Source organism: Poecile atricapillus, chromosome 2, assembly GCF_030490865.1.
Source record: "Poecile atricapillus isolate bPoeAtr1 chromosome 2, bPoeAtr1.hap1, whole genome shotgun sequence".
NCBI classification, from domain to species: domain Eukaryota; kingdom Metazoa; phylum Chordata; class Aves; order Passeriformes; family Paridae; genus Poecile; species Poecile atricapillus.
In genome coordinates, this window is record NC_081250.1 from 118,151,442 (window position 1) to 118,164,760 (window position 13,319).

Below are 13,319 nucleotides of genomic sequence, written 5' to 3' on the forward strand. Positions count from 1 at the left end.
CTGTTCCAGTGCCTCACCAGCCCCACAGTAAATAATTTCTTCCTAACATCTAATCTAAATCTACTTTCTTTGGTTTTGAAGCCATTCCCCCATGTCTTGTCACTACAGCTCCTGATTGCCTGTCAGGCTTCCCTGTAGGCCCCCTTCAGATACTGGAAGGCTGCTGTGAGGGCTCCAAACAACCCTCTCTTCTCCAGGTGGAACAGTCCCAACTTCCTCAGCCTGACAGTGAAACCATCCACGCTGCAAACTGGTAGTGCACAATAGCAGAATACATAGCACAGGTGCAAAATACTTAAAACATATTTTAAAAGTAGCACATGAATAAAGTCGACAAGTCTGACATTTGAAAACATACTGCTTTTTGCATCATACATCAGCAACATATTGTGGTCTTTGAAAGTAGTTTCTCACTTAGATTAATTTATTAGGGAGGGACAGGGCTTTTCTTCAGTATTAGGTAAATTAAAAAAAAGTCTTAATATTGGCTAAGGAACTGAGAATAATATAGTGTTTTCATTAGTGTAGCTAGATCTGTGCTGGTCACTGTGGAATATTAAATATTGGATATCAATAAAGTAGTTGTATATATAGTAATCACTAATACCTGACTTCTCTGCATGCCTACATTCACTTCAGCAAATAATACTGGGTTTAATGGTGATAAACATGTAGTATGAACTGGCTGGCTTAATTAAAACTGTTGGGATGGAAATGCTTAACGCTGTGTGAGGTTATAGTCAGGCTCCAGGAAAGTTTGTGCCTGGTCATTATAAAGCCCCAAAACATATGTCACCACTCCAAGCAAGGCAAGGTGTAAGCCAGCCTTTCAAGGTGCCACACAACCATCTGTGAGGACAAAACCTCCTGCAGCCGTGGAGAAAAGCAGGGACTGCAGGGGGCTGGGATCAGAGCAGGACAGCAGCTGCTGAGCCCCAGGTACCTGGGGAGGTGGCAAACTCGCTCTGGCTGCTCCCTCCCAGAAATCTGATCTTTCCCTAGGCCAGCGGATGCCCTAAGTAATTTAGGAAGGGTGCTACGTGGAGAAGTTGTGTTGCAGCTACCTGTGAGTGTGACATGAGTTGAAGAATGGAAAAAATTCATTCTGTCCTGGCCTGCTGAGGAGCTTTGGGCCAGTCCTGATTTGCCCTTGTCCTCCTGTCTGTTCCCTGTTGTCACAGCATAAGGGTGCTTCACAAGAGCTAATAAATGTTCCCTTCCAGAAAGATATTTTTAGGGAGCTGAGGCACATCAGGACATTCTGAAATGAAGCACAGTGGAATTTCACTGGATTCAAACTCAGATACACTCAAGCAGATTCAGAGTCACTGTTACAAGTCCTCACCTTGACCTAACACGCTTGCAAAAACTGTGCCAGAGCCAGGAACCAAACCTTGAGTTCTTTACATATACAGAGATATGGACAAACCCACACTGCTGAAGTATCTATTGTCAAAAGAATGTGTAGCCAGTATTCATACTGTGCTTTTTTCAAGTATGACAGTTTTAGCTAGGGAAAAATAGTGTTTTCTAGCTAATTATATAGTTGTATTTCCAGAATGAAATATTAAAATGTTTCCCTAAAAAGTCTCTCTAATTTTTCATGTAAAAAGGAATTTCAGGTTAGCTTTTACAGCTTTTACAGCTCTCTGTGTAGGAGAAACTTGCTGAGCCGTTTCCCTAATACATTAAATGAAGTATATTGAACTTAATAATGGTCATTATTTTGAGAACCCTACATAATGGGAAAAAAACCCAAGGAGAGCACAACCAATTGTTTCCTTTCTGTTAATTAAGTAATGTTTTTCCATGTAATATTTTTAAACTATTATTTGCCCAGGGTGTTTTACATTACTTTAAGCCTTTATTAAATTATGCAGTTCAATAATTTTTGCATTAGATTAGACACACTTCCTCTAAGTTTTGTTATGAAGTACTTTCGCACTTTTTTAGTACTTTTGTAGTTGATCTGTGTATCAATGTTTGAGTCTGCCAGATTATAATGTACAAAAAAAATTGGCTTCTTCCAGATTCTGTCAGGCTGTTTTTAGAAGTTATAAGTCCACTGAATCTCAATATCACTGTAAATACAAAATCAAAATAAATGAAAAAAGAAAAACCAGAAATGCATAACTGAAGTTATGCTGAAGTATAATTTACTTAAAGCATAAAGTAGTATATGAAGTAAATGAAGTATAGTTTACTTAAACTGGACCAAAAATTTATTTTAAAAAATTCTCTGAAACAACAGTGGGAGAAAGGGGAAGTATGTGGTATTTGGGAAGAGCAGAATGCTGGCAAAATGAGGTATCACAGTCCTTGATGGTGTCCGAGGGTTTTTGTGATGAAGTCCTACAGGGGATATCTGAGCTGATCTTTTCTGAGCAGCTCCAAAGCAAGTACGGATCTGATTTGATGGCTTTAATTCTCTGTCTGGGAGAGACTTTTGACAGGGAGTTGAGGTAAGGTACTATTTCTGCAAATGTATCAGCATGCAACATCTCAAAGCCAATGTGAAGACAGCACTGCAGATATATGGTATTTACCATAAATTTCTGCCATCACCTGCAACACTCTTTTTAAACCACCTTGTGGTTTACTCTAAACTCTAAAATTCTTGCTTAATTCAAATCACTTCTCTCCTTACCCTGCCCTCCCTTCACAATGGGGAAATGTCAACTCCTTGTTTCAGTCCCATCCAGAGCAGAAGATCAATTATTTAGTTTCTACTTAGGAAAGCAAGGAGTTTGACCTTAAGGACAGCTTTTGTTCAAAGTTGCTTGGATCTGAATAGCTGCTCACCTGCATTTGTGAAAGCTTGTTCACTGCTAACTATCTGCTAAGAAAATATTCTCTGGATGCATTAATTTTGATTCAGCTCTACCTGAAGGCTGTGCAGCTTTGAAATACTCTGCAGGAAAAAAAATGAAGGTTTTACTTTCATATAAGACAGACACAGCTATACTAAAACTAAATAGTCACAAAAAATAGCCAGTGGATTTATCCATATGGAATCTTTTTGGCAACTGCTTTGTCCTGGATCTCTGCAGAGGTATCCAGCTCAAACCGCATGTACTACTGCTTAAGAATTGAGGAAAAAAATCCTAAAAGCTTCCCTTGACAGAGATTTTCAAGGAAGAATATTAGCACTAAGATAAAAGAAGTTCTCTCACATCTCCTTCCTGCCTCAACAATCACTGCAGTCTTTAAACAAAAGATCAGAGTGAAATGCGGTACTTTATGGCGCTGTTCTCCACAGCCACAAGAGGGGGTTTGAAGAACACAATGTGCTTACCACTTCCAGCCTAAACCTTCCCTTCTGCACATGCTATGTTAGAAGTATCATGAAACCAGTCATTTCCTGAAATGACTGAAATTTTCAGTCATTTTGCAAATGACTCCTTCAGTCACTCATTTGGTAAAATGACTAAAAGTTTCATGCGTTCTACGAAGTGACTGACGTGCTGCGTATTCCGCCAGACTGTTTGACTGTTTGTGTCACCCAGTAACAGGCATATTGTGAAAAGGGGTGTTATTGGATAAGGATCCTTTGCTTTTTTCTGCACTGACTGCTGGAGATGACTGGGTTTTGAAAGTAGCTTCAGAGAAGAACTTTACCAAAAGTATGAGAAGTGTCCAAAGTGCTTGATATTAAAGGAAAACTATGGTACAGATATTGCTGAGATCAAAAAGGCAAGCCAAGATCCCAAACTCAGTTCAAGACTTGAACACTAATTGCTTGTAAAGTAAGTTTGTAAAAACAGTTTTGGGTTTTCTTTCTCTCTCTTTTATTTTCTTTTTAATTTTTTTCTTTCGCTCTCATCATATTTTGTCTCTTCTTTGGTTAAGGAATTGCTGGTTAGTTCTTTTATATTTCCTCCACTGCTCATAGGTGTCATGAAATTCTGTGGCTGTTGACAAGAAGCAGCTAATCAAAAAACACTGGACTAAAGGAGCATTTCCCACAAACTGTGTGAATATTGAAGACAGATATGATATTGCCAGAAACACAAGAATTGTTACCTGTCCTTCTTATAAAGCATTTATCATCTGAATATGCAAACATGGAAAGACAAACTGCTGCGCTCTTAAGATTTTTCTGGTTTGGGTGTTAAAATCCTTGACTAATGGCCATGCTATAAAACTGACCATTAGATCAATGAATACTCATCAGAGGCCAGGCTGACTTTATTGGTCTGCAAGCCTCACCTCAAGGCAATTTTAAAGATGTAATGGTGTACCAAGACCACTTTCTTAGATTTTATGTTCTCTGAGCCCTTACCTCAAAAGGAACCAGAAACGGCCTTTCACTTTTTCAATATTTTCTCCTACTTGGCAACTCTTGGTTGGGTTTTGGTAACCCTACTTCTTTGGGTTACAAAGTGATAAAAAAACTGAAATTGCTGCTGAAGTCATCCAGGAAATGAAGCCTCTGTGGCCTCCACTTGGCTTGGTGTATGGAAAAGCAAGATATCCACAAATTCAGGGGTGTCTCAAAGGGGATGATAAGCAAATGCTCTTAGCATGGATGTCAGACAATAATTCATGGAACTGGACTGTGGGGACTCACTTTGCCCAGTTCTCAGAAGCACCACCCATCAATCTGGAATAAACATCACACTGTATGCAGCTTGGTTAGGTACCAATCCCAAACGTGGGCATAATTCTGTCTTTCTACTATCAGGGATCATCAGCCACCTCCACGGTCAGCAGCGTCTGCAATCAGAGTTCAGTGCTCTTTCTGATGACTGGTGCATCCACACCCCCAGCAGACACACTGCTCCCCATGCCTGATACTGTGCTGGACAATCAGACGGGAAGCACTACTAAACTAAAGGTTAGATCAATTCCTGTAGCTCAGCCTCTCTCAGAAAGGATTCATCCAGACCCACCAAATTCTCCAAGCACCAATACTTGTGAGCTAAATGGTCCTTCACTTTTAAGGCACCTTGCCAACCACTTCCTGCACAATTCTGCCCCAGGTGCTGCCCTCTGCCCTCGTCGGCTGTTCTGGTCAGCACGAAGGAGCCTGGGCAGTGCTGGCTTTGCAGGCAGGGCTCTCAGTAAAGCATGGTCCTCAGAGGGAGGAAAACACTGAAAAGCAAAATGGAGAAAGTACTGATGTTACTGTTACCTTAGTTATGAAGACAAGTTCAGTTCTGGTATGTGAGACTGGAAGATCTCAGAAGTAAATGTAGATGTCCATATGGCTTTAGAAGTAAATAAATTATAAAAACCTTATATGTTGTCTTTTTAAGTTAATTCATGTCATAAGGTATCAGGCATTTCACGTGCTGCCTCCCTACTTGTTTCCCAAACTTCATTAAAGGTGTGAAACTTTCTCTTCTTATTTCACAGACTAACTGAATGAAACAGCCATTTTGTAAAATGGCTGAAAATTTTAATCATTTCCTGAAATGACTGTTTTGAAAATATGACTGTAACATATACAACTCTGAAATCACCATTTAATTTTCAGTGACATATACTTCCCAGGAAGGCACATGGAGGAGAAATATTACCCATAGCTTTGTTTTATGCTGTGCTGAGAAGGGAGAAAAGGAAAAGAGGCATGTGTTTTAAACCCATTAAGACATTTTGAGCTGTATGAATTGAAAATTTTTCTCCAGTGATACAATATAACATATCCTAAATTGGATTATAATATACACCCTCCTTTGCAGTATATAAGTATGTAAGTTGCCTTTCTGGAAGGAACTCTATGATTCCACTGCAGTGACATAGTTTAGAATAAAATAAATCAATCTTGGGAGTTTTTCTTCATGTAGTCTTGTGTCTTTTGAAAAAATAGCTTTGATGTATTTTTTTTGCATTGCACCATATCATAGGATTGTAAATAAGAGCTCCTTCACCTCTAATGTTTCTCCCTGCACTCCCACCTTGTTTTCTTGGAATGTCTCATGGGTCAAATGTGAGTCTCATAGCTTCAGCCTATCCAACCTTTTCATTAACATCCCTGTTCACTGCCATTTACCTTCTGTCTGCACATATTTAGTTCTTTTGCTTTGGTATTAAATAACTGTTCCACAATTAAGAATACTGCTAGCTTCTGGCCCCATTTTTTCCTGTTTTTCCTTCTCCTTTTTTAGAAAACTTAATTGCTGCCTTTTTAACTTCCAGGTTAGAGCAGCAGGGCACAGAAGTGTAGTTCATCAAAGACTTTGTATTGGTGCTGATGCCTAAGTTGCCTGACATGGGATACCACAGACTAGCAAAGGTTCATTATTTCATCTGTATTTGACACACGACCTTGAAAAATGTAAATCTTATAACTATTGCAATTTGAGAGTTTGCCCTGTCATTTAATATGTACACTCTCCTTTCTCCTCTTTTCCTTTTTCTTTTTACCATAAATTTTCTGTCCCCAAGGAAAAAAAAAAATCAGATACATGTTATCTGAATTTAATTACAGCTGAAAGATAATACCCCAAAATCTTATGGAAATCTTTTAAACCAAGAGAAGATGTCTATGAAAAAAGCATTTGAGTTCCAGGGGAAAAAAACCCCAACAAACCAAACAACCCCATACAACATGGAAAACCCTACAGTAAACTAGAATTTTCAAAAAAGCTTAAGGATGTTGAACACCTGAATTCTTTTCTGTTCTCCTGGAGACATTCTTGAGGGTCTGATCCAGAATTACTGGATTCCCACCACTCTATACGCAGATCTCTTGCAGGTGCCTGTCTGGGAAGCACTGAAGATGTAGAACCCAAAATAATTAGTCACTTCTGAAATTTTTGGCCTTAGGCAAATGCTTCGAAAACAGCTCTCCTGTCTCCATCAATATTTGCTGAGTGGATCTGTGTTCAGAAGGGTGTTAGCAGGAAGCAAACATGGTATGTGGCTTTGCACGGATATTTGAATTAAACTGTTTGGTGGCCTTTTGAAGCTCTTTAGGAGTCATTGTATGAGAAAGCAGTTGCAGTGATAACAGCTACCAGGCAATAGGAGCAATAAACAGATTGTGAGCCGCCCATTGGCTGCACGATGCTTCCATGAACCATTTGCAGATTAATGTTTATTGACAAGTAAATCTGCAAAGCTTTGGATCTTTCAGTGAATTATTTTCAAACAAAAGAAGCAGCTAAATATGTCCAACTATTTGGAAGAAATTTAACGCTGTTAGTCGCTTAGTTGAGCATAAATTTCAAGTATGAAAATATATGACTGCCTTATACTGGTTTCTTTATGAATTTGCTGTCTTGCTGAGGATCTGTCAGGAAAGCATAATGTTTTTGATAAGTGCATCTACAAGGTAAGTCAGCTTGTTCGAAAAAACGTGGGAAGGAGAGTTGTAGCTGAAAAATAGTTTTGCACATTCAACATGATGAGTCATAAAATAACTTTAAATCCCATAAAACACACAATATTTTCAAAAAAGCATACAGCACATGAACCCAGAATTGTTTCCTTTTCCAGAGAGAAGAATGAGCAATGAGATATAGAAAAAGTAAAGAATAATTCACAGTCTGCTTTGATGGAGGCTTGTCCTTGGTATAAAAGTGGGCATTAGAAGAAAAAGCAGCAACACTTTGTTTTCCACTCCTTGCAATACACGAACTCTGCCATGAAAGACCTGTAGCCCTGGCTGTGTACCTCACTGATTCCCTGTTACCATTCTCTCCTGTCACTTCTGAATGTCCTCTTCCCACCTGAATCGGACCCAATGTCACACCAGTTAATGCACACATTCGTGTTCCTTTCTCTTTTTTACAGATTTTTATGATCTTAACACTGTATCTGGTTTTTTTTGCATTATATATATCCTTGGAAAATACTTCAGTTCATTTCAACAGATGGCCATAACGCATTTCATGAAGAGAACATGCCAGATTAGGAATAAGATTTAAAGAATGATAGCCAAGAATAAAGTAATTATTGTTGACTGAGTCCAAGCAATCTAGACATTTTACATATGACCTTGTCATAAGGAACTAAACGGAACAGGGCTGAGGAAGTATGTTTAAGTGTATGTGTCAGAGGGATTTAATTCTGCCAAAGTCTTAATTTTTGAATGGACTCTGAGAGGTTAGTGAATGATCCCTTAATTTCATTAGCCTGGTGCTTTGAATGCTGGATAAAGTTGGTTTATTTATTGCATACATTTAAACCATTTTTATTTTCAGATACTGGGATATTTTCCTCTGTGAAAGTAATACACTTTTCATTATGATTTGTTATTTCATGCTGGTCATTACTTCTCTGCCTAAACTTGGACTGCAGTGTAATCTGTTACCCATAACTGGAGCTCTTGGTTTCACCTGGAGCCTGTGGCATTTTCACTGGGTGGTGAAGAAATTTTCAGACTTAGATGGCTTATATCTGAAGTGATAGTTAAAGACATTTGTTATTAGGGTTTTCTTGTTTAGTTCTTGGTTTTGGGTTTGTGGGAGTATTTTTTCCCCAAAGCCCTAAACAATTGCTGTAGTATGGAATTGTATGTATATAATTTGCACTTATTATTTATGACACAGCAAGACCAGAAGTTTTATGTTGCATTTTGTTGTTGCTGCTGTAGAAAAAATTTACATAAGCATGGGAAATATCCTGAAGGCATTATTAAGATCCAGACAGAAAATGGTGTTTTGTTCTCTGGGAAATTCTGTTTCATCAGGAAAAAAAAGATCTTGATCGGCAGGCTTATATTTGTGTAATGTGAGCTAACATCTATTGGAGAAAATAGGATCTTTTCCCTCACAAAAATAATCAAAATTTAACAATTTGACTGCCCCCAGAACATGTTTATTTAGTGGTTCTCAGGTTTATGAGTACTCTTTACAAACTGTGATCACTCTACAAAATATAGATGCTTTTTCATGGTGGTTTTTTTTTCTGTTCTCTCTCGGTTTTGTTTAATCCTCTTAATAAGGATTCCCTCATTTTGTGTTTCAGATTGCCTTTATTTCACTCTGTATCTACCTCCTAAAAGCATTATTACAACAACTGTCTGTGTCAGTGAATCACAGATCTATGTTCTCCATGCCTCAGTTATCCCTGTTTCATGTCTTCCTGAAGCTATTGCTCCTGCTCACGCTCACACAGGTACATCTCTTCCTAGTCCTGTCACTGTGGAAAATATGGAGGTGCTTTCCATTTTGTGCATTTGGTTTTGGGCTGAGCCCGCCTACAGGCTCCTCTAGTCCAAACTTATAACTGTATGGTAAAGGTCTCTTCTGCAGAACATCTTAAAGCTACCTCTCTTCTTGTCCATCACAAACGGGCACAAACTGTACTCTTCTCCAGACCTTTACATGGTAATCACTGCAAAATATTTTCCCTTCAGTACTTGCATCTGCCAGCTTGGTCCTCCTGTGTCCTTTTAGAATTCTACTGCAAAGGTAAAGCAGAATACCTCAAGAAGAGTACCTCAAGGTCTAGGAGGAACCCTCATGCATGCACACCTTTGCAGAGAGGCATATGTTTTCTGAAAATTCAGTTAAAGAATAAAAAAGTCCTGAAGCAAAGCGGAGATCCCGCTGTTCCTGGAACATAATGCTTTGTTGTGGTTAAACATATCAAGTATAGTCAGCTGGGAAGCTGATTTTCATAGGGCAATGGAGACAGAATGACATGTTCATTCACAGCCAACAACAGCCCCAAGCTGAAATGTGCTATAACAAAGAGCCTGAGACAGCCTTCCTGCCCAAGGACCTTTCCATTGCAGAGGGAACAATTTAATTCCCTTTCTTGGAAGACTCTGTGCTCCTCTCAGAAAACAGAGTGGAGCAGGCCTTCTGTGAACACAAGGTTACTGTTTGTGCCTGTCTGGGCTGGGGGACCAAAGTCCTGAAACTCCTCCAGGGTCATCCACGGCAATCAGGGCTGGAGGGCTCCATAGGGAGCACAGCCCTCTTAACACTGCCTCCATGGCACAAGCAATGACTGTACACTTAAATTGCCCTTAGGCATTTACATTTTCAGAGCCTTGGATTGTGATTTATTATATTTACATGCAAGGAAAAGTAAAGAACAATGCAAAAAAGCTAAGGAGTAGGGGAGGGCTATTGTCTGCTCGGCGTTTTCATGAAAGCTGCCCCCCTTCTTGCTTATAGACTGAAATAACCCTTGCAGTTACTGTGTTATGGATGTGTTTTAAGCTTAGAGCATGCCTGGTACCCTGGGGCCTGGATCTGCCTGTGTGCTCTTCAGTACTGAGGCTTGTAATCTTGTCCCTTAGGTATAGCTCATGTTAAACCAAGCATGATTGTTAAAAATGAGTGTCTCTCCTCCACCCAAACCCACCACCAAGGGTGGTAGGTTAGGCTGCAGTTGTGCTTTGTCCTGCACCAGCACAGCAAAGACCTGGAAACCTCTAGAGGTGATGGGGCAGCAATGCTTAGCTTGGGACAAAAATTAAAAATATCCTACAGCAGATCTGTCACAACAGAGTTTCTAGTCTGCTTGCTTTCCAGCTTCACAGCCTTTTCCCCTCCAGCTGTTTATTCCTCCCCTCTTGGTCCCTTGCTGCAGCCAAAGAGGGTTGTGTGCCCTCAGCTGCCTGCTCCCCTAGAACACTAGTGGCAGCATTCTTCTGCACAAGCTCTGTGCAAAATTACCTCCAGAGAATCTACTTACTGTAAAATATGCTACATACTCAGAGTAATCTAAACGATTTTAGAGATGCCCACTGTAGCTCTGGATTTTAAAGTCATGGCAGCAGTTTGAGAGATGGATAATTCCCTTTCTCCTTGGAGTATAGGTTCAGCTCTGTGTCATTTAGCATTTATCTATGCAGCTGAAGCTGACCACGCTTCGCAGGGAAGTGGTCACAGCAGCCGCCTGACAGAGCTCAAGAAGTTTTGAACAATACTCTTGGGCACATGGTGTGACCTGGGGATGATGCTGAGCAGGGCCAGGAGTTGGACTCGATGATCTTTGAGGGTCCCTTCCGACTCAGCCAATTCTGATTTGTAAAATCAGAATTTTTGTATTCTCAACTGATAACACTGGTGCACTGCTGCATAAAACAATAGTTGATACATATCTGGTACTTGGAGCTCCCCTCCTCTTCAGTGTAAACACACAGAACACAACCTGACTGCACTCTAACATGGGCTACAAACTAACCTATGGAAGCCAAATCTTCCGAGAGACCTGCTCTGAACAAAGGCTAGAGATGTGTCCTTACAGCATGAGACAAGAATTGAGCTCATTTAACAGCTTTGAATTCCATCACGATCCTTCTTTGTGGGAAAGACACGATATATCTGTTTCATTACAGCAGTTGAATTTGTAATTTGTAATCCCATACTTCTGCTTTTCTCAAACCGTAGAGGCAGATATTGCATTGATTTCAGATGACAGAGCTAATAAATGCACAGTTTGTTGGAATCATATCTATTTACTTCTTTATTTAGGCAGTTTAGACTAACTTAAATTAGTGTTTACTTCTTTTCTCCTCTCTTGACAAATAGCAAGATGACAAGAGCTTGTGTTCAGGCTATTCATAGCAGAACACTTCCATATCTGTCATGTTTTTCTTCTCCTTCTCATGACATAAGGGCAGCATGAAGAAATGCTAGTGATCCATTATTTGTTTTTTAATAGTAAATCCAGTCCAGTGCTTGTAGATGGAAATTTTACATGAATAACTGTCCAGTTGGCAGCAATTTGTCATTGAGCTGAAATTATGCATGGCTTTCTCAGATGCTGTGGTCAGTTTTTGATCTGGGCAGCTCTTGGATGTGCTTTTGTGATAATCCAGCACAAGATTTCATTTCATTTTTACATACATTTACAACTGAAAAAATTATTTAGGTATTAGTGTTTATGTTTTTGCCTTTCCCTACCACATTTACAGAAATGATTTATGGTGGAAGCTGTTTAAGGTGGCTATTTTCCTGACTCCTGTTAGCCTTGGAAAAACAACAGGTGTTTTATGGCATATCTTCAGAGTCCTACCTGAGGAAATGCTATGTAACCAGTGTCCTCAGTCTATTTATATTCTTTGTTTCTTTCCAGTCTATAAAATAATGTATGAAATGCAGTGCAGTTAGCTATCTGTAATTCATAAACTTGTTAAAATGCTTAGTTCATCTTGAAGTCTCCTAAGCTGTGACATAAAGAAGGAAATCTTGTCCCAGTAGTGCCCTTGCATGTGATTTGTCTGCCTACCCTGGCTGCTCAGCACACTGGAGTTTCTCTGGGCAATGCTGCTGTCATGGCTCTGCTAAGGCAAAATGCCAGGCAGTCTCCCCACCTCCTCCCTTCAGAATTTGATAATAATCTTATTTTCCTCCTTTTTTTTTGGTTTTTTTTTTGGGGGGGTTTTTTTTTTTTTGGTTTTTTTTGGTTTTTTTTTTGTGTGTGTGTGTGTGTTTAGGTGATAATCACTGGAATCCACGTGATAGCCTATGACACTACAGCTGTTGCCAATTCCACTCTCTGTATTTATGCAACTCCTCTGGGGCCTTGGTGAGGGAACATTTTGAAACCAGAAAGAATTACCCTGTGTGTATTTGGATCACAATGCATTTTTTTAAATATATATATATCTTTTTAAAAGGTCTTTATTCTTGGAGCAATGGGCAGAAGAGTGGGAAAATTGCCTGTATTTTGTGGTAATTTATAGTATTTTTTCCCTACTATTTAATGAAAGGCACAAGAGTCTTTATACTTAGAATAAAGCAAATAGTCTCCATTTATTTTTGAACAAGAATAACGCGCTCTTTAATTTACTTTTATGGTGTCTGAGGCGCTGGACTTCAACTGCTTGCCTCATTCCTAAAAGATATTTACATATCACAAACTTGTATCAAATACAATTTCTCAAGTTGGCTTCTTTAAGGGAAAGAGTAGATCAAGAGAAGAAAAACAGCTGATGGGATGAAGAAAGCGTTACAATTAGTGAAATGCAAATTACAGGTAACTGAAAGAAAAATGCTAACTCATTCCATGTCCTGCTTAAAAGCTGCTGTTTGGTTTGGTTTGATTTCTTTTTTTTTTTTTTTTCCTTAAGGATGATCTGTAATGGAGGTATACGCCTTTCCATTCTGCCCTCACTTGAATCTTTCCTGTCTGGGTTAAAAAGTAATTCCTAGAATTTATAAACACAAAAAACATTTTCTCCCCAAATCCCTCAGAAGTTCAATAAGCTCAATCCTTGATTCACAGTGGATATTTTCCAGGCCTAATCATATTTATAGCATAGGTAGAGAGATGAAGCTGAGGCCATAAGGTGACTCTATCTGGCCGAAGAAAAAAGTACTCTGTAATCTCCTCTTTTTTCTTTCCCCCACAAAAGGTGGCATATGTAATTTAATCTACTCTGAATACTGTGCATTTTGACTGAGGAA